The sequence below is a fragment of the Mus musculus genome, chromosome 2 (assembly GCF_000001635.26).
Source record: "Mus musculus strain C57BL/6J chromosome 2, GRCm38.p6 C57BL/6J".
Classification (NCBI taxonomy): domain Eukaryota; kingdom Metazoa; phylum Chordata; class Mammalia; order Rodentia; family Muridae; genus Mus; species Mus musculus.
Genome location: NC_000068.7, coordinates 148020320 through 148041106, shown reverse-complemented (window position 1 = coordinate 148041106; position 20787 = coordinate 148020320). Strand labels below are relative to the sequence as shown.

At 44.7% G+C, this 20787-nt stretch overlaps 1 long non-coding RNA gene across 36 annotated transcripts in view; it reads left to right on the top strand.

The window, feature by feature from the left end:
• Positions 1-593: 593 nt before the first annotated feature.
• 9030622O22Rik overlaps positions 594-20787 on the top strand; it is a 96055-nt gene continuing 75861 nt past the window's right edge. For 4 of the 36 annotated variants that reach the window (XR_866834.3, XR_866829.3, XR_866837.3 and 1 more), the window contains exon 1: positions 746-966. This is a non-coding gene — a long non-coding RNA (RIKEN cDNA 9030622O22 gene). The other 32 variants (XR_003953944.1, XR_866833.3, XR_866817.3 and 29 more) reach the window with 24 other exon arrangements.

Here is a 20787-nt window from a genome sequence, read left to right as displayed (position 1 = left end):
CCCCCAAAATCCTATTTTAACAAGTCACATTGTTCCTCAGAACACAAGGAAGAGAAATTGAAGGAGGAGGGATTCGCAGGCCGCGGCCAGCAATCAGGCCTTCTCTTTGCTGGGCCAGGACACACACGTCGCGAGCCCAGCCTGAAATGTGTTTCATTATCACATAAAAGGCTCCTGTGGCGAAGGAGCGGAGAGGCAGGGCTGGGGGCCGAGTGGGGGGGACAATGGAGACTGAAAGCGCTGCCCTAACCTGCTATGTTTCTTATCGCTCGCCCATTGTTCGAGGGTCGTTTTAAACTACTTAGTGCGCCCCCTCCACTGATCCCTGCCGATAAGATATAGTTCTGTACGAATACATAAAAAGGTTGTCGGGGAGCTGCGCCCTCTGAGACTTTTCGGCCCTTCTGGTGTCTTCCTCACAGACCACGTCAGCTTTCCCCCCCCCCCCGGGCCCCCCCAGTTCCAAGTTTAGGAGCTCAGGGATCCCTCCCTCCACCCCAACTCGATGCATTGCTGGGTGCAGCGGCTCTCCCCCTTCTCTTTTTCTTCCTGTTGCCCGCCGCCTTCCTCGCGCTGGGGTTTAAGCAACCGTGATCTGTGAATAAACAAAGTCAGTAAACAACCGAAAAAAACATTCTAGATCCGAATTCCAGGAGGGTAAACTTTTCATGCCACGTCACACTTCAGCAAATTTGCACAGATATTATATTGCCTCCCCCTCCTTTATTATTCTTTTTTTTCCAGGATCCCATTGTACTTAACTGAATTTTATAACGCTGATCGATATCTTGGTAAAATATTCATTTTTAAACTAGCGGGCAGTGAAATCTTTGCTTTGTGTGCTAAAGTCAACAGTCGCTCGGTTTGAGCTCAAATAAATGCAGGGATGCCTCGGCTGGGAGCAGTCCGCCGCCTCCCTCCGAGCGCAGGACGCTCCGACGCCCGCTTGCCCGCAGGCCACCGCAGGTAGGGAGAGCACCCACTCGGGGGCCACGCCCGGGCTCCCCGCACAGAGTCCGCCCCCCACTCGGGTCCACACGCCTACCCTCCCCCAGTCGAGCTAGCTCGTGTGCCTCTGAGAGGACTGGGAGGTGCACCCAGCTCAGGAAGACCCAGGAGGTTGGGGAATAGTGTTTTTGCAGGGGGTGGGAGATTCGTGACTGCACGGCCACTTAGAAAAACCAGGAGTCTAGGAGTTTAAAACTCTCGCAGTTTCGGAGTTTGGTTCCTGAGGCGATGAGAAACCCAGACACTGCAGTCACTCCAACTGGAGATTCGAACAGGGAGCTGCTAGTTTCATAAGAGCTGGGGTGCGCGTGTGGTGGGGGAGCGTGAGCGCGCCCTTGGCCTCACAATCTATGGTCGGGGACCGCCGGTTTGTGCGTGAATCTGGGGGGATATGGAGGAGGAGGAGCGGAGGCCACAGAGTGCAGGGAGCTTACAGCTCTGAGTGTGTTCTATGCTGTTTCCCAGATCCCGGCAGACTAGGGCACCTCCAAACCCCTGCAGGGAAAGAGAAAGCGCCTTTCCTAAAAGCCGAGTCACTTTAGTTCGCAAGAAGCACTGGCGTTTACGCAGTGGAGAGCCACTGGGGTCACGAGCTGGGTCCTGGAGAGAAAGTCAAAGCGTGCCGCGGGTCGTCTATCATCCCAGTCCCATTACAAGCCAGTCGCACCGCCTTGTTTTAGGAGCGTGATCCGGTGTGTTGCACTTGCGCGTGTAGGGGTCCTAGAACAGGACTTTGGAAGATAGACTAGGCTCAAGCGCTTCTTTCCGCTGCCTGCAGGAAGGTGCCAACCTCACCTCACTAGTTTCCACTGTAGCCTGCTGAAAATACAGTACCCTAAAGTTCTGAGGACAGGGTTCAGAAAAGACCTCTTTGGGGACAGAGAGGTGGCTCATCAATAGGCGATTTGACTTGTAAGAGTAAAGCCCAGGAATCGTTGCTCACCGGTGGGGTGGTTGTGGAGGCGGAGGTTGGGGAAGAAAAAGGAAAAAAAAAAACTATCTTTACTACTGTCTATCTGTCCCGCTCATTATTTCTTAAACCCTCGTTCTCCGTCTTTGCCTTAAATGCCCGGCAATGGAAGAAACCCACTCCCAGTTGGGTTTCCCCTATCACCCTAACTGGAAACCATTCTAGGCTGCATTGCCATCTGCAGATGGGGAACCCAGTATGCTGAAATGGTCCAACCGGCCCTCTGGATCGATGCTATGAGGGCATCTTCGAAAGTGGGGCCTAGGCACACCCTTTTGTGCTGCTCTGGTATCCGGACACTGCAAGCCAACTCGAACACCTCCGTAGCGCTCCAAACCGGGCTCTGCCTAGCGTGGCTGGTGCCTTCCCTGGAACGAGAGGGAAAGCCTGCCGGACGTTAGGCGAGGCTAATCGTTTTTAAATAATTAATGCCTCCCCATTCCGCTGGTAATGCAAGGCCTCGAATCCGTCAATTACTTGTCATTAGACGAGTGTCGCCCCACGGCCTTCCCTCGAGCCTTTGATGGCGCCGGGTCACCTAGCCCAGCCCACTCTACGGCGGAATTAAAAGGTGCCCGGCCTTTGAGAGCCGGTGCGGACTAGCCATGGCCCCTCAATTCTGTAAAGAGTTTTGAAAGAAAGACCCTCGGTGAAGAGATGTAATCTTTCAAATGGCCAATTTAAACGCCCGATCTTTATCGCCTTCCTCCTCCCGGCTTTATACAGAAAAAGGCAGTTCGTTGTGCTTTGGGGGGCTTTTAATGTGGAAGTGGGACGCGGGGGTGGAGCGAGAGATAAGGCTTAATAGGGCATAGGGGAAGGCGTTTGCCCCTGGACTTACCTGGAAGTACCTTGAAGCTACTGTCTATTTTTTTTCCTTCCCCATAAGCCTAAGGTGTGGGGAAGGCTCCCTCTCTGGAGGAGCAGGTCGGAAGACCTCGGTGCAAAAGCAGGGACCCCCTGGCTGACCCTGTTCTCCCTCTGCAAAATAAAGGTATGTAACAAAGAGAATGAATGCCAAGGATGTCCCCTATTCCTCCAGCTATTGTGGACCCAGAGGTGCTCTGCAGCCAGACTGGCTAAGATCCACACATAGTCCTCAAGTTCTGCTTCACAGGACAGACACCGCCATCCCTCAAAAAACCCACCCTAGGAGGCCCACCCAGACTGTGGTGACAAAGGAACGAAGATTCACACCTGAGGTGTCTGTTGAGGCAGGGATGGCCTGGCCCTGGCTGCTGCACCATAGTAACCAAGGCCAGCCAGGGGTGCTCCAGTGAAATGGAATTTAAAAAAACAAAAAACAAAAAACAAACAAACAAACAAGGGGAACCGCCACCAAAAGTTTGCAACTTAATTTCTTCTGGTCATTGCCTTGCTGGGTCTAGTAGGTTTTTGTAGTTGTTTTGTTTTTGACAGTAAGCAAAGATGGCAAAGTCTCAGGACCTAGTCTATCCACCCTCTTTAAGCAAAAAGCTGTATCTATCCTTCCTAGACTGAAAAGGCACCTTTCTCTACAGTGGCCTTAGATTCAACACCAAATAATGTTTTCTTTTTCTTTTTTCTTTCTTTTTTCCCTGTCTTCCTTCCTTCTTCTGTTTTAAACATCATCTCACCCTAGGACAGGTGTTTCTCTATGGGGTGTGGGAAGGACTCAGGATGAAGGAAAATATCAGACGTGGAAGGAGAAAGGTGGAGAGCCCTTTGTGTCTGGCCCACCCAGGAGCTTCTGCCTGCTTTTGACGACTTCGTCTCCACTTGCCGGTGCCCTGCCTTCCCAAACAGAAATACCCGCTTAGGATTTTTTTTTTTTTTAGAAATGCCTGCTCTAAATAAGCATCTCTGTATCAGAGCAGAGAAAAAGAATAAGGAACTGACAGAGCAGTGTCCCTGACAGAGCTCCTCGTGGGCCTAGACTCTTTTCCACAAAACTCCCATACTCTCAGTCACTCCAGGGGTTGCCGCGGAAGCCTAAATCCTGGGGCATCTTCCCCATTCTGCTCACAAGCCTTCCTGCCCACTCTCTTATCCCTTTTCTTTTCTTCTTTAAAACAATCATGTGTGTCTCTCTAGCTCCCTCCTCTCATTGTATTTGTTGATGACCTAACACGCTCACACCAAAAGCCACACACAGAAAACCAACAAAGTGGGATGGGAGGAAAGACCAATTATGACGGAGGCTAACAAGCAGGGAACACCCAAGTAGAAGCTGGCTGTCTCCTGGGAGACTGATGGAGGCTTATTTTACAAGCTGTAATTCCGTCCTGGTCCCTATCTCCAGACTGGAAGTGATGCCTCCGTTCCCCTCCCCCCTCCCCCCTGTGCCCTTGGGGCCCAGTCTAGATCTTCTTGCAAATTCTTCAAGGAGAATTGCTCTCTGGACAGGTGAAGAGAGCAGAGGTGGTTTTCAAGCTTGTCTTTAGAGTGGCATGTTTAATTTTAACTCAGAGTCAGTTCCTCTCAACACTGAGACATCATTGTGACATCCACATGAACTACCTGGATTCACATTAAAAATCTACCCCCTGCTGTGTGTTTGTGGTGTGTGTGTGTGTGTGTGTGTGTGTTTACATGAGTGCATGCATGAAGGTTTCATTTCACTGTTAGATAAGGCATCAGATAGTTAGTACTAAAGAGAAATACCACAAAATAAGTTAATTTCATACTTGGATTCAACTCCATTTTGCTAGTTACCAAATGCCCCCAGCAAGGTTAGGTAAGGACTTCAGCAACACTGTATTCTTGGCTTAACACAGTTTTAGCCCGAAGGGAAATGTCAGCAACACAAACCCGTGTAAAGGAGAAGTCAGGTCTACTACATTCACCAGGGCTTCACTGCCTACACTGGAATTTTGGAATGAGCCTTATGTTGCTTTTAAGTTCAACTTGCATTTGTGATTCTGCTCATCTATGCTTCATTGGTTCAGAACCATATTATTTCCCCATATGTAAATCGTTTTTCACATTCATTTATTTGAAAACCAGAAAGCTTCAAAAATACACAGAGATGTTTGGGGGCTGTTCCATCAGGAGTTATCTAGACCAAAATAGAATTGTCTGTGTGACTATGAACTTGCTACCTCCTTAGAAATATGATCTGCACTTACAAATCAGACAGAACTAAAAAAATGAGTTCTCTTGCCCATTGCTTGCTTGTGTAAAGGGAAACATTGATTTCCTAGTTTGAAATCATGAATGTTAAATGTGTGGTCCTTGAAAATATAGAATATAATTTTGGGATGTTTGGAGGGAAAGGCTAGGGAGAAGCAGAAACACGAGGAAGGAGAGTGGGTGGAGAATTGGAGAGAACAGAGGAATAGATAGCATTTTCTAGGAAGAAACAGGGTGGGGGTGGGTGGGAGGACCTGGGTCATACAGAGTTCTGTATGGAGATAAGAAGCATCTTTAACAAAGAAATTAAAATGTCCGGTTAGAAGGTATGGCCGAGCCATAAGAGTGGTGGCCTAACAAGAGGCTCTGGCTCCCACCTCGAGCATGGGGCAGAGATAGGAAATATAACATAGTGCTTCATCTTCTAAAAACATACAGTTCTGCTCAAGCTGTTTAATTACCTTTTGAAGCTTACTCTACAGTAAGACTGACTTCACCAAGTGCTCTCTCTCTATCTCTCCTGCTGTTCTGATCACTGAGCAACCCACACACTAAAAGAAATTGTAGTTTCCTCTCTCTATGTCTTGGTGGCTGAGAATTTTTGCCTTCTTCCCAGACTATGAAGCCCATTCCTTGGCAGGAATCCTTCTGCTTTGTCCTGTCACCATACTGCTTCTTACCATCGATCCCCAAACCACGACACCCCCATCTTGCTTCTTTATCTCCCTATTCGGTCTCACCTTTACTTCATGGAGCTTTCTATTTGCCACACACCCTGTGATGTGTTGTCGACTCCCAGATGGAAGTCAGACTCCTGGAGTAATGAACACTCCTGCAGTTTAGAGTTCAGAAACTTCTCAGCAAGGCCTCTCAGCTCTCTGACTAGGCAGGTGATTAGCATTTCGCCTCAGTAATCTTTCCACTTCCCTAAGCTTCGGACCATCGCAATGCTTGAAGACCCTCCAGCTCCAAAGCAGTAGAGAGCCTGTTTTACCAGAATACCACAGTCTCCAAGGAGAAGAGATTGTCTGAAGTATTAGGGGAAGGTTGGAAGGAATGAGGGGGGAATAAATCTTGGGGACTGTGGGACAGGACAGCAAAGATGCCACCACTTGTCCTAGAAGAGATTAGGGTAGGAGTGTCACAGTTTACACTTATTAGTTTGTTTGTTTGTTTGTTTGTTTGTTTGTTTTTAAACAGGATTGGTCCTTCAAAGCCAACCAGGTCTGGGCTAATGTTTTCTTTGCACCTAACTCTGGGACAGCTGGACAAGGCAGGAAGGGAGGTGACAGCAAGAGAATCAGCAGCTAGATAAATGATTCTTGAATTGTGATTAGAAAGACAAAATGCCAGAGAAAAGGAAAATGTCAGGGGCAGAGACTACAGGCAGGCGCGAGGGCTTAAAACAATCCACACTGGCAAATTATTTCAGAAGTCCGGCTTCTCCACCAGCTTTATTCTCTGCCAGGAGATTTTGACAGCAGGGGCCACCACTGTTCAAAGCCACTCTTGCTTCTGACCTCCCCCTGACCTGTACCTGGCGGCGTGATGACACAGGTGACAGCAGAGGCATATTTTATGCATCACCCACATTGGGTCTTTAGTATGCTCCTGCCCAGCTGACAGAGAAGCAAGACCCCTGCCCCCACAGCACTTGTCTTCCTCTGGACTTAAACAAATGCAGATCTAGCAAACGCCTGCTTCCCAGCTCAAGATGCTGGCCTGATAGTGATGGCCTACAACTATAAGGAGAGAAGAAGTGGCCCTGCAATATGGGAGAGGGGGAGAGGGGAGTGTGTGGGGGGGTTGTCAGCAAGGAACCAGCAGGTAGCATGCTACAGGACACCTCATGGTGAGGATTTAGACCTGCTTGCACCAGACCTGAGGACACAGGGTGGAACTGGGTGGTGCTTGCACTTCTCCACACAGAGATCTGCCCCCTCCCCCCCCCACACACACACCTTTTTTTTTTTTTTTTTTCTCCTGCTATGTCTGGGACTTTCTTCAATCTTCCTCTCTTCCACTGTGGCATTTCAAGAGACCCTTACATGACAGTCATGTAAGCCATGGACACTCATGGCCAGCTTTTGGAGATGAACAGAATTCTACAATCAATCACACTTCTGTCTCTAACATTAGATCCATATAAATGGAACCTTCTGAAGATAGTGAGAACAGAGAAGATGCCATTTGTGGACTGATCATGGGATGGACGAGTGGGAGAAGGGTACCTAATCTATACTTTGTTCTCTTAGGTTTTAATTAACACCCCTCACTTACTAGCAGAATTTGACAATTAAAGGCCAATCTCTTTCTTCACTTTAAAAGGGCATTTTGATTCACCCAGGCAGGCAATTAAATTCCCCCTCAAGCCTCTCCCGTCCCAGAGCTCTGAACAAGCTGAGTCCTATCTTCCCCTAGCATCCAGCAAGATCTCTGGCAGGGAGCTGAATTAGGGTATTCACCTGTAGTTGTCAGAATACTAGGCTTATTTAGGGAGATCAACCCTGGACTGCAAGCCAATCCTTCACTGATGGTAGAAAACACTGTTTAGATTTTTGTCATGGCTGAGTATAACTCACAGTAACTACAGAATCTCTCCCTGGAAGACAGTGGGTCTCATCCTCTTCCCCTCTGCCACCCCATCTCCCCATCTCTTTTCTTTCCTCTCTCTCCCATCTCTCCTTCCTCTCCCCTTCCTTCTCTTCTTCCCTCCCTCCCTCCCCCTCTCCTCTCCCTTCCTTCTTAGTCTCCCTTCCCACAGCTCTTGAAGGGACAGGTAGCTCCTCTAACTCTCCCTCCAGCAGCCCGGTATCTGAGGGGTAGTAAACCTTCATCTTAAGGTTCACAAGACCCCCAGTCTGAAAGGAAGATGTCCCATTTGCACTGTCTGTTCTGTAACCTCTGTAAGTTCTTACCTGGCTAAAATACTCGCTGGGGCTTTCTAGGATCCTCTCCATCTACTCCCTCCATCCAAGGCCCAACTTTCAGGATTTGCTTTTGATAACGTTGTTGCAGAACAAAAGTTGGGGTGTGTGGCAAATCTACAGACCCCACTGTATTCGAACAAGCCAAACTTGGGTCTTCCAATCAGATTATTCGGGGAGTGGGGAAGATTTTTTTATTAAAAAAAAATGCAACATTACTCTCTGAGCATTGCATTTTAGTGCTTAACAAGATCCCTTTTACTCTTCAGTTAGGAATGGAAAGGGGGAGAGATGTTTGATGCTCAATATTGACAACCCTCAGCAAGTACCTGAATAGACACTGTTGTCGTGGGGCCGTCCCTTCCTGCTTGCTCTACCTTAGGCTTGCCAGAAGGGATTGTGCTGCTGAGGCATACACACTGCCATCTGTTTGCATAAAGTACATGTAATTGCCAGCCAACCAGAGCAATATACAAATTTAGTACAAGCCCTAAAGGATTATAACTTAAAATCCAATAATTACCCTTCAAGAAAACTAAGTGTGTGAGCTTCCCTCACCTATGCACAGTTAGCCTGGACAGAGTGATTTTTGTTTGTTTGTTTGTTTTTATGTTTGTTTTTGTTAAATTTGTAAGCTTTCTCCTTCAAGATTGGCATAATAAAATGGAATTCTTTTCATATTTATCTAGCCTCTATACCAAGGATAAAAGATATCTTTCAAATTAGATCCCCTCAACTTTATTCATGGGTTGATATAATCAGCTTAGCCATAAGAAAAAGCACCTTCAAGTCTCATCAGTTCTAAATCAATTCTTCCCAGGATGATAAAATCCTAATTTTTTAAAAATGTATTTTTTTAAAAAAGTTAACCTTGCCCATGAAATAACTAATTAAAAATAAAATTAAAATAACATTTTCAACTTATAATTCCTCGAACTTAAATTAGAAGCAGTTTTACAGTATGGTGTGTTTTACAGCAATGGACAATAAGTATATATATATATATATATATATATATATGAATGATGAGGAGGCTTAAGTTGGTAGAGTGCTTGCCTTGCATGAGGAAGGCCCTGGGTTCAATCCCCAGAGCTGTAATAAAATAAAAGCAATATTTTATGTTTAGAAAAATAGAAGATTAGCTTCTGATATAACAGTTTTTAAATTTAAAGTAACCCTGGAAAAACAAAAACATCGAATTTCTTTGCTTTTCTCTTTTTAAAATATGGTTTCCAAAGAAGTTACAAAAACGCATTTGGAATTTTAACATTTTGTGTCGCTCTATCTGAATGTTGGATGGTTCTCAACTATTTGTTTTCTCGGGGTCTGGAGAGCAGTATATCCCGAGGAACACAGAAAAGAAAGGCTTAGCTGCCTTCACATTGGTGTTTGGAGTCACTGTCACATCAGTTGCCACATTCCATTCTCAGTGTCACTGGCAGCACGAGGTACTTTTGATATGAATAAAACTAATTATGCTGCTTCATTTTATATTTTTCTCTTAATTGCATGTTTGACCAACAGGTCAATGGTGGAAACCAACCCATTCTTTCAAAGATTTTTAGAACTATTTGGTAATACTTGTCTTTCTAGAGCTAGAAAACTGCAGTAAGGCTTTGCTGGACTGAGCATATTTATTTGTTACTTCTAGATTGTTTAGAAGAGTTCTGTACAGCATTGAAATGTTTATTGACAAAACCACAAATGTTATCTATGGGAGGGGGATTCCTTTTCTTTTCTGCCTGCCTTCTCTTTGGAGTCGGGAGGCAGCTTTCCTGAACCTTTCTGTATGCAGGACCTACATTTACTAGCCCGCCCCATGAAGCCCAGGCAAGACCATGCTACACTTTGCAAAACAATTTAGGGGAAATTTGCTAATATTTTAAAACTCATGCGGTAAACTCCCATGACACCCCAGACAAGCGGCAGAAGTTCTGTTTGGTGCAAGCGGCAAAAAACCCACAACCTATTGGTGTTTACATGTGTATTCAGCCATGAAATTGAATATTATCAGAGTTTAAAAATGCAAATCAAATTAAAAGCAGAGAAAATTGCCTTTGGAATTATAGTACCCAGGAGCTCCAGAGTGTTTGCTTAAATAGAAGCACTGTTAAAAACAAAACAAAACAAAAACCCCCAAAACGGACAGGGTTTAAACTGCCCTCTCACTGTTGTCTCCCACTTCCATGGACTCATTGTTTAGTTCTACCTGGAAATAACGTTCACGCAGAGGTACAAACCGTCCACCATTAACAACAAATCACGCTTTGTTTCCCCAAAACATTTCTTTTCTTAAATATCAAATTGCCCTCCTTTAGCCATGAGTCCGCGTCCCTAAAATCAGGCCTCCTTCTGCATCCCCAATTCGCACTTAGAGCTTAGCTAAGCTGAGCTGAGCCGCGGTTTAGGTCACCCAGGAAGCATTCAAGGTGCATGGCTGGTGAGGGGACTGGAGCTTTAGAAACCGCGCAAGCACTGGGCGAGCCAGGAACTGTGTACTGGTGAGCAGAGCCGCCCGCGGCCCCAGTCGTTTCCATCTCGCGGACCGCTAGCTGCAGAGCTGAGCCAAGGTTTCCGAGAGTCCGCGCGGGCCCAGGTACAATGCTTCTCCCCCTCTGCTCTCATAGAGGGACACTGCAGGGCCAAACGAAAAGAGAAAAGCCCGCCAAGTATTGGGGGAGGGGAGGGGTAAATAGAAAACCCTGAGAAGCCAGGAAAGCAGGTGAGAGGGGTGACCTTTGGCCCCGTGATCCAAGTTCTAGAATGTGGGGATCCCACCCTTGACAGCCTGATAGCCAGCCAGGAGGGGGCCAGACCTACTCCACTGTCCCCACAGTGGGCACAACACTTTACTTCTCTCCCACCCCTCCCCCAAGTCTGTGAGTCTCTGGGAAAAACCAAGCTTGGATGTCTGCTTCAGATGCCAAGGTCAGCAGAATTCAGAGACAGCTTTGGGCCAAGTGTGAGCCAGACCAAGGTAGCTACATCCACCTGGGTTCTAGACGAGGGTTGTGAGGACCCTCACAGTGGCCAGGCTGTGCTAGGGTAGGGTAAGAAAACCTTTTTGCTATTTGGTGAGCTCTGAGGATCTTCGTTTCGCACTTGTCCACACATTCTGGGCCCAAGCAGCCTTGGCTCTAGATTAGAGTCTCTAATGACAATCTTTTTCTCCTCTAGAGAGCAGGACAGTTTGGAGGCCTGTGCGTCATTCCTTCCTCCCTCCAGCCTATCTTAGACCTGGTGATTTGTAGGATCAGCCCCCGACCACATTACTGGATGATAATTCCTGTCCTGCTGTGGGCAGCAGAGGAAGCCGGGTTTTACTTGAAACCTGCCAGTCTATTTCTTTTTCAGGAACCCCACCGGTGCAGAACCGTGCCACTGCACCCATAAGACAGCCCGAGGCTCCTGGCAGACCCTGTAAGTTCCAGTTGGGAACATTCCGGAACCCTTTTCCAGAGAGAGTTGCGCAGATAGCTGATCGCGTGTGTGTTTTCAAAGCCAAGCAAGGGAAACAGCAGCCAATTAAAATGAAATATTTTCAGTTCCCTCCTATGTTGTCAGTGATTTGCCCCCGGGGATCCACAATTTTCCCAAGCCTGTTAACGGGTGACAATGAATGAGTGTCTCCTGTAATTTAATTTTCCCGTCACACTAAATAGACCTACATTGTAAACTTCAGATCTACTCTTACTGATAGCGTTGGCTTGCTTTGTCATTTGCACCATAAAGACCCCCAAAAGGGACACTGTATTGTGACCGCCACTCTTGAATTATTCAAGAACTTAATGACATTTTCCATTTTAAAAAGGGAGCTAATTGCCATTGATGCAAAGCATGTGACCTTCTTGGGGTGGCCAGTATGAGAATGTTACCATCTGTACACCCACATGGAGTCACAACACAGCAGAAATAGGGGGGAAATGTGTAAGCAGGATCGGCTCAAAAATGGACACCGAAATCACCCTTATTTAATCCCACCCAACTCAGAATATATACTTCTAAAAGCTCTCTTTACTTGACCTAAAATCTGTGTCAAATGTGTCATCCATCTGATCTGCTTTGGGAGAGCAGGGGTGACTTTTTAGTTAGAATCGACAGCTGCAATTCTGAAATCAAGTATCCTTCTTAAATGTGAAATTACTTCGTGTGGTGTCAAGCATAATATTGAGTGGCCTGCCCTCACCCTTTGCATGCTTTTTTCTTCTTCTTCTTCTGCTTTCATTTATTTACCTATTTAGTGGAGAGAAAAAGGAACCCTAACCATGAAGACACTTCACCTCAGTATTTGCTGTTTGAATCTGTCTTGAGTCCACTGCAAAGCCAAGTTGCAATTCTTCATTAGCACGACCTTCTCATTCAATTACTGAAATACAGGTTTTATTTCATTCTTGAAGTTGAGAAGACAGCCGCGTGTCTCTTATTGTGTTTTTGCCTTTTTCCTAGTTCCCAGGAAAGCAGAGGGTATAAGTGGGCTTCTGCCAATGTCCTGAGACTTCATAAATACACATACCATCTATACAGAGGTCCTTGTGTTCTTGAGCTGATCTATAGCCACTAGGAACCATTTGAAAAATGTAGAGGGTGTTAATAAGTTCCGGAGCAAAAACACTTGCTTGTGCTGGGCTCCAGATAGTTCTTTGAACTTTTAAGTGATGCTTGAGATGAGGCATGGATTTTTTTGCTGAAAACCAAGGTTCCCTTCAAATCAACACCCTCAAAAACACCCAGCTTATCAGAGAGCTAAGTTATCTTTGTTTAGGGCTCTATCTTGCAGAACTTCTGGGAAGAGGAAATAGGCAAGTAGATTTTCCCCCAATATCACAGGGTAGCCATGCATCTGATACAACTGCTGATCAGGCAGCTTGGAGTCAGCTGTGAAACAACTGGCTCCCCAGCTGGGGAAGTGTATTCAGTGCTTTTAAAAAAGAGGATGACTGTAAAATAGTCACTATCTGAGCTATAGAATGGAGCAACTGTTTTCATTTCCCTTAAAAGAAACCTGTTCTCTTCTTGGTGGCTCGTGCTCTTGTGTTCAATAATATGAGAGACGATGTGTGCTAAGGATATATAGGTTCTGAGTGTTGGTTTATTCACTTTAAAGTGTTGAGGCTGCAATCCTGGGTTAGTATTGTCTAACATGTGCTCTGCTACCCAGCCACACTCCCAGATCAGAATACATAGTTGTCACTGTCAAGTAGTAAAGACATTCTAAGACTGTGATGAAAATAACACTTTATGGATCACATGTGAAGCATTATTTTAGAGATTTTTTTCATGTACTCCTATGGTTATTTTTTTTTCTTGAACAGCTTGAAGACTCTAAGACTAGAATAAATTATCAAGCATCTCATATCTGAGCTCTCTTGCATTCTATAGTGATATCCAGGAATCTTCTCTACAGCATTAGTATGCATTCAATAAAAAAAATCATTTATCTTTCAATTCTGTGGATGCAGGACCACTTGAAAGGCATTTAAGTACTGTGGAAAGTTCTCAGAATCTCCAGGATACAGGCTTTCTCATCTGGCTCCATATCTAGAATGCACCCTGCCCTGGATGAGTATCAGTGATGGCATTTCCAAGAGCTGGATGGGGCAAGTTCATCCTTATTGATATGAATGGATGGTTCTAGAGGGGTGTGTAGGAACTTCTGATACAGGGCCATGCTCAACTTGGTTCCATCTAATCTCTACCTCGTGCCTTTCAATAAAAACCATCTTTGGAAAGTATTCCTATTTGACTTTTATGAAAGAGCAAACTAAATACTTCTGCCACATGACAGAGAGAACCATCCAGTTCTGCATCTGTGAAATGGAACTCTTACTACTCCACTCAGCTTGTTGTGAATGGCTTCCTCTGTCTGGGGCATTGCTATTGAGGGAACCACTCTTCTTTATGATTGAAATCGCTGGAAAGTTGAATGAGCATGCTTTTCGTCCCCTCCTCTTGCTCCTTCTTCTTCTTCCTCTTCTTTGTTTTCTTCCTCTTCCTCCTCTTCCTTCTCCTTCTAATGCTATGCACACACAGGGAAAAAATGAATAAAGCCATTATTCTGGGAAAAGTAATTTCAGTTAAATGTAGGCAGACACACCATCTGACCAATTTCCAGGTTTTAAAGGGGTTCAAGAAGAATATTATGTAAACAGCTGGCTGCCTTGTCTTTGTTGCATGCCTGCTTTCAGTCTAACTTGTGTTCTACCTCTGTAGTTGTTCCTTTAAAGTATCAGAGCTACTAATGTATGGCTTTTAAAATCTAGAGCTAGCAAAGTCAAGAACAACTTTCTACCTACCCTGTCATATTAATTTACTGTCTGCACTTAGGCATATTTACTGGACTTCTGAGTATCTATATTTCCTCCTCTGGGAAACAGCATCAAGATAGCTTAGCTGTGACATGGTTACGAACAATACCTTTAAAGAAAACTCAGGGTTTTTGTTTTCTGTTTTGTAAATATTTGCTTTATAAGCATGGATTGTGTTGCAACTCTGGCTTGGGATTCTGATTAGATGTGGAGCATTGTTTCAGCAGAAGATAGTTATCATATTACTTAGCAATGAAAGCTTCTAGCTTGAGCAAATTGAATTGTGTAAGTGGAAATACTCTGTATTCCACACTCCAGTCTAGTAAATTCTTTTCTTCATGGAATGAAGGAGGAGACAGAGCCCCTACATGATATTTTGTGTCCTAGGTGGAACTCATATGGTTTTTGTTGTTGTTGCTTGTTTGTTTTGTTTTGTTTTGCTTGTTCTCTTTGGTGACATTTTAAGTTGCTAATTAAGGCATTAATAAAATATACCTGAATACCTTAGGATAGAAGGGATCAACTCTATAGTAAAAATATAAAAAGCCTCAAACATGCCACCAAGGAGTTAATCTTTTCTTTTCCCCTTTTCATACAATTCCAACAGGGTCACTTTTCTTTTTCCTTCCTTCCTTCCTTCCTTCCTTCCTTCCTTCCTTCCTTCCTTCCTTCCTTCCTTCCTCCTGTTCTTTTCTCTTCCTCCTCCTCCTCTTATTCCCTTTTCTCCTCCTTTTTTAGTTTTTCTAGACAGAGTTTCCTGACTGCCCTGGAACTCACTTTGTAGACCAGGCTGACTTTGAATGCAAAGATCCACCTGTCTTTGCCTCCCAAGTGCTTTTCTTGCTGCATATTCAGGGGAGGGAGAGAAAGGATCTCATTCTATAGCTTGGTCTAGTCTTGTGATCCTCCTGCCTCAGCCTCTAGAATGCTGGAAATATAACTCTGTGGTATTGAACAGGCCTCTTTTAGCTGCACTCTTGTTTTCTCTAGATCTGCTTATTCACAACTTGTGGAACAAAAAGATCAGAGGAACGAGGTTGGCAGATCTGTTTGCCTAAGAGCACCATGTGACTGAGGAAGCACACAAGCTTCTCCCCATACTGAACTTTGACCCTCACAAAAATGTCCCCAAAGGCCACGGCACTACAGTCAGATGACCCTGCATACTTTCTTCAGTGTTAGCTACATCTAAACAGAGAAGTGAGACAAAACAAGGCTGGCTTTTAGAGAGGTAGTGGTTGTCCTGGCCCAGGTGGGTGCTGTGCTTGCTGTACAAATGTAGACAACAACAAAACATCAGCCATGAGAACTGTCAATGGAAAGACCTTAAAATAAAAAGTGTTGATTTGCTCTTCCTGCAGGACTGAAGTTATCCAAGTTATCCACCAACTCAAAAGCAATCATTTGTGGTGAAAGCTGGCTGGTTACCCATACCTTGGGTACAATTGGGGGCTTTTTTTTCTTGGTGGTCTGGACAATATTGGGGGTTAATCTATGCTTCTCAGAAAGATGACTAGGAATAAGAATAGAAAAGCATCCTGGGGGACTATCTTGGGAGGTCAGAGCAGGCTGAGCAAAGAGCTTCTGAACCCAGTAAGACTTAACCAAAAACCAGGCCACACTCAACAACTATTGAGTAGTCAGGGAATAAGTATGCCACACACCTACAGTGATGCTTTCTCTCTCTCTCTCTCTCTCTCTCTCTCTCTCTCTCTCTCTCTCTCTCTCTCTCTTCCTTCTTCTTTTCTTCTTTCTTTTAAATTAGGATTTTATTGTTTTATTATATATTCATTGATGTTTTGGCTGCATGTATGTCTGTGAGGGTGTCAGATCCCCTGGAACTGGAGCTACAGACAGTTGTGATCTGCCATGTAGGTGCTGGGAATTGAACCTGGGTCCTCTGGAAGAGCAGCCCACATGCTCTTAACCAATGAGCCATCTCTCCAGCCCCGGTGATTCTTTTCTGTGTCGCAAATGCGGAGAGACTTTTAGTGTTCTGTACTCCAAGGTGATGAAGGACATACAGAAAATGAAACACAACCTGTTTAAAGTAAAACACACCAATCCCAGAGTGCAGCCTGCCACTTCCCCTGCCCTTATGAAGGTCTTCTCTAGCTGGGGCACGAGCTGAGTTGGAGTTTGTATGTGTAAATTTTTCTAGGTGCTTTGTTTCTATGGAGAGGATTCCAGAGGCTCTTGAAGTCCTCAGCCTTAAATCCATGTTAATAGGGGAAGTTTTCTTCCCCCACTTGGGGAGGTTTGGTTGGGAGAAAACTGACCCTGAGTGCACTCTGGGCAAGCTAGGTCGGAAGAGCTGATACGGTCTGCAGGGTACTTATTAACCACTGTTCATTTGCAGGATCGATATTTCCAGCAGAGGAGTCAACACTGCAGATATACCATTTTGTCTGGCTCTTGCCTTGACACAACAATTTATTTAATAAATGCATCTCCTGCAGAAGAAGGCACCGGGCACTGTGTCTTTTATCTGCAGGATATGCAAAGCGCATTTATTCAGCTTTTATCTCTGGAATTGTATGCTGATCCCATACATATAGATTGATTTTGTTCAGGTAGATAATGAAAAGTCAAGTGGAAAATTACACAATGGCACTCACGATCCCGGTCTTATATCGGTATATAAATTGGTTTATTATTTCATTCTATTAAAGGGGCTCTCCTCTTCAGGAAAACTTAAAAATGCACTGTATTGTCTGCCCATCTGGATTTTCTTGGGAGAAAGAGCTTGGAAGGAGGGAGAGAGCAAGATGATTTCCATTTTTCCATTCTTTTGGTTAATTGTACCAGATAAGTGACCGGCACCCTAGGGTGTCCTGGGGACTATTTGTTTCCCACAGCCCACTTCAGAGTCGAGTCAGGGGCTTCTGTGACTCGGATCATTATGGATGAGAATAAATCTGCCCCTCACAAGTATCCTCTTACAAAGGTGAATATTTTTACTAAAGGCAATTTATGATTTTGTCCCAGTGACTGAAAGTGGCAACTCCCTCTGGACTGTGTGAGGGCCAGGGGTGAGAGGGTGACAGCAGGAAGAGGCCACCACCCAAGGACAGCTCTGAGCCGGAATCCTGGAGGAAACGTTATTAATAAACATCTTCTGGACATTTGGCAGCCCGTGGAGCTTGCTCCAGCTTAAAGCAATTAATTCAGGACACCGACATCAACTCTCCAGGTCTTTGACAGCTTGGAGCCGAAATAAAAATGCTAGTTCTCCGGGGAAGAGGGGAGGAGGGCCCGCTCTTTGCTGGACTGTTTGCTTATGGGCCCAGCGAGCAACCTTCCCTGCAGAATGAAATGCAAGGTCGCACACAACGAACCGGCAGAGAATAGAAGATGGGAACGAACAGTTTGAACTATTTGCTCAGCAGAAGGGCACCACAATGCTGGGGTAGTGGCTTTCCCATGCATCCACTGTCCCTTCTTTGGGATCTTTTGTTGTCCCGTCTCCTTTGGCCAGATAAGAACACAGCTGCAGCCTTGTGGCTAAGTAAGGCTTCACTTATCCCCTTAAATCTCGGGGTGTCTTTTACTGTACCAGGCATAGATCAGTTCTTTCTTTTGACCAGGGGACTGGGAGGGAGGGAAGGAAGAATTGAGGGGGAGGGAACAGACGGAAGACTCTCACATTGCTGATGTCTGGTTCATGCCTTTCTTTCTCTCCTTTTTAAATCCAAGCTGGGATAAGATGTGATCTTTGTGGGCCAGTTTTATTAAAGGGTCAGTGTTTTGTGCCAAAATGTTGCCTCTGGGTGAGAGCTGTGTGTGTATGCTGTGTAGGGAAGAGTAGTTTTTAAAACTGAGTGTCAAGCCATTTTCAGATTCCGTCAGCTGCTAAAATAGGGCAGAATTTGAAGGAGTTAATTTAAAAATTATTCAACTGCAATAGTAAGTTTCTGAATATGAATTTGGGTTCTTCCTCTGGCAGTTCATTTGTTCCAAAGTGTGTAATGGTGGTGTATCATATTCGAAAGAGGTTGACCCAGAGATGGGGCATAAACGTGCTTCTGTACTTGCTGGAAATTACACTTATTCCCAGAGTAAATTCCACCTCCAGCATCAGTAATGTGCTCTCTCCTACATGCACCCTCGTACAAAGCACAGCTTGTTTTAACCACCACAAAAGAAAGTGGACACATGCATAGCCTTCCGTTTATATCGAAGTTGACATTTCTGAAGTTATTTTAAAGACAAAAATTGAACTGAGTCTTTGTGCTGCTGGATGCTGTCTTCTGACTCCATGGACTTTACCACTAGTTGGGAGTGAGGCTCCTCTGACTCTTAATTCTATTGTAATAAGGCTGATTTAGCATGAATGGTCTTACAAGGTGAAAAGGCAAAAAAAGTTTTATGCCAAAGAAAATGCTTTGCTATGAGTGCATGAAACATTCGCCATCCAAAGTCCATGTGCTCCCAGTAAGTTTGGGGACTTTGAATGCTTGAATGTCTGTGTCACGTCTGTTTTCCCACTAACAAAACTGGTAGGGAAAAACCTCTTCCCTATGATTTTTTCCTGCTGGGTGGTCAGAGGGAAAGGCCAGGAAGCCAAAGGCCTCCCATTGAGACACTCCTCTGTAAGAAGCGACCTCACATGGTGCCTCTGGGGCACCTGTTCATCTCTGCTCACTGTGGGGGTGTGCTGTGAGCCCAGCAGCCAGAGGCCACGTGTCAACTCCCACTCCTGCTAGAGGGCTCTCCTGCAGGGAAACTGCCACCAACAACATAGTCACCACACACGGCCTCTAAACTGTACACAGGCAGAGCTGGGAAGTGATTTTGATGGCAGTGAGTATTATATGAGTACTATATTCATGTGTGTGTGTGTGTGTGTGTGTGTGTAGGGAGAAAGAGATATCTTTTGAAAGAGACATTTGCAAATGTTTGATGACATTTATGAACAGACCAAAATAAAGACTCGTATCAAACGTGTCATCTTTTGCTATGATTTTCTATACACACATAAGAAATAGATAATAGTCTTAAAAATGAATTAGATATTTAAGTCCTGTTCCAGTTTTTCTGCTTTTCTTTTCTTTTCTTTTCTTTTCTTTTCTTTTCTTTTCTTTTTTTTTAACAGACATTTCATTGTATCCTCTAATAAAGGAACATGTTTTTTTGTTTGGTTGGTTTTTTTTTCCCCTCTGACTATATGTTTAGGGGACCTGCCTTCCATTTCTTTCCAAACGGAGGCTGTAGCAGCGACGTTAACCAGTCCAGACAAATGTATTCATTTATTTCTTTTTCTAACTTTGGTCCAGGGATTATTTTTTTCATTGTGACATTTTAAGATAGGTCTAAAAATCATGTTGAATCATGATGAATAATTTGAAAACCAGGTAGGGAATCCTCTTCTGCGAGAAAGACTTTCTTCCTCCCGAGCCCACGGCTCTCCTCACGAGGGATACCGGGTTTTTATTTCTGATTTCTGGAAGGGTACAAAGCTGCACGTGTTGGGAGACCCCCGGGGGAGGAGCATCACCAAGGAGGGGGGCAATCTCACAAATAATGAATTGAGTTTAAAGACTGTGGTCAAATGCAAGGAACAAGTGATACTGATCTTATATGTAAGGGGCCTGGACATCACACCAGCTGCCATGGGGTTTGATTAATGAGGCATTAAGGGGATCGAGTGACACTTACAGCTAGTTACTTATGGTGCTAATTTCAAAACACTTTGTGATAGACAAAGAGACTCTGCTCATAATGCAAAGTAATTTGTGGTGTGTTCCTGGCGAATGCATTTAGTGAAGCAAATATAGTTATGCAGAATTTAAATTAAGGTTGACACTAATGTAAACAGAGCCCAAGAACCACTGTCCAATAATTTGATGAGGACACAGGTTTTAATCAAGCCTCTTCCACTAAAATAGCAATTTAAATCCCCATCGTTTAAACTGGATAAAATGCTTAAGCGGGGAAGCTGGGAGTGGGTGTCTGGGGGTGGGGTGGGGGTGGGGTAAAAATTTACAGGGAAAAATATTTTTAAACAGAAACACAATGTCTCTTAGGGAATGTGTGATTCTGCACTGACCTAGCAGAAGCAGACGAACATCCGTTTAAATTGCAGGTTGATTCCAAGGCTAGAATCTGGGTATTGATCACATTTTAGCTCCAAGTGTTTCTTCTGTTGTTAAATTATGATTTGATTATATTTTAGTAGTGTTGCTCACTGAATTAAAACATTCTTGAAATGAAGAAGAGAAAGTTGAGAGTCAGAGGTTCCAAAGCATTTGTTTATTTACTTGTTTATTTTTTTAAGAGAATGGATCTCACCATCCCATTTTTATTTGAACTGAAAAAATTTGCTGTTGACTGGGAGAGTGGGGGAGGGGCAGCTTACCCAGTCCAGGCAGCCCTCCTGAGAGGTTGGCTTTTTCTGGGTACCCTCACTCACACATGGCTTTGTCTGGAGTTGCCAATTTATCTTGGAGTCACTGGGGGAGGGTGG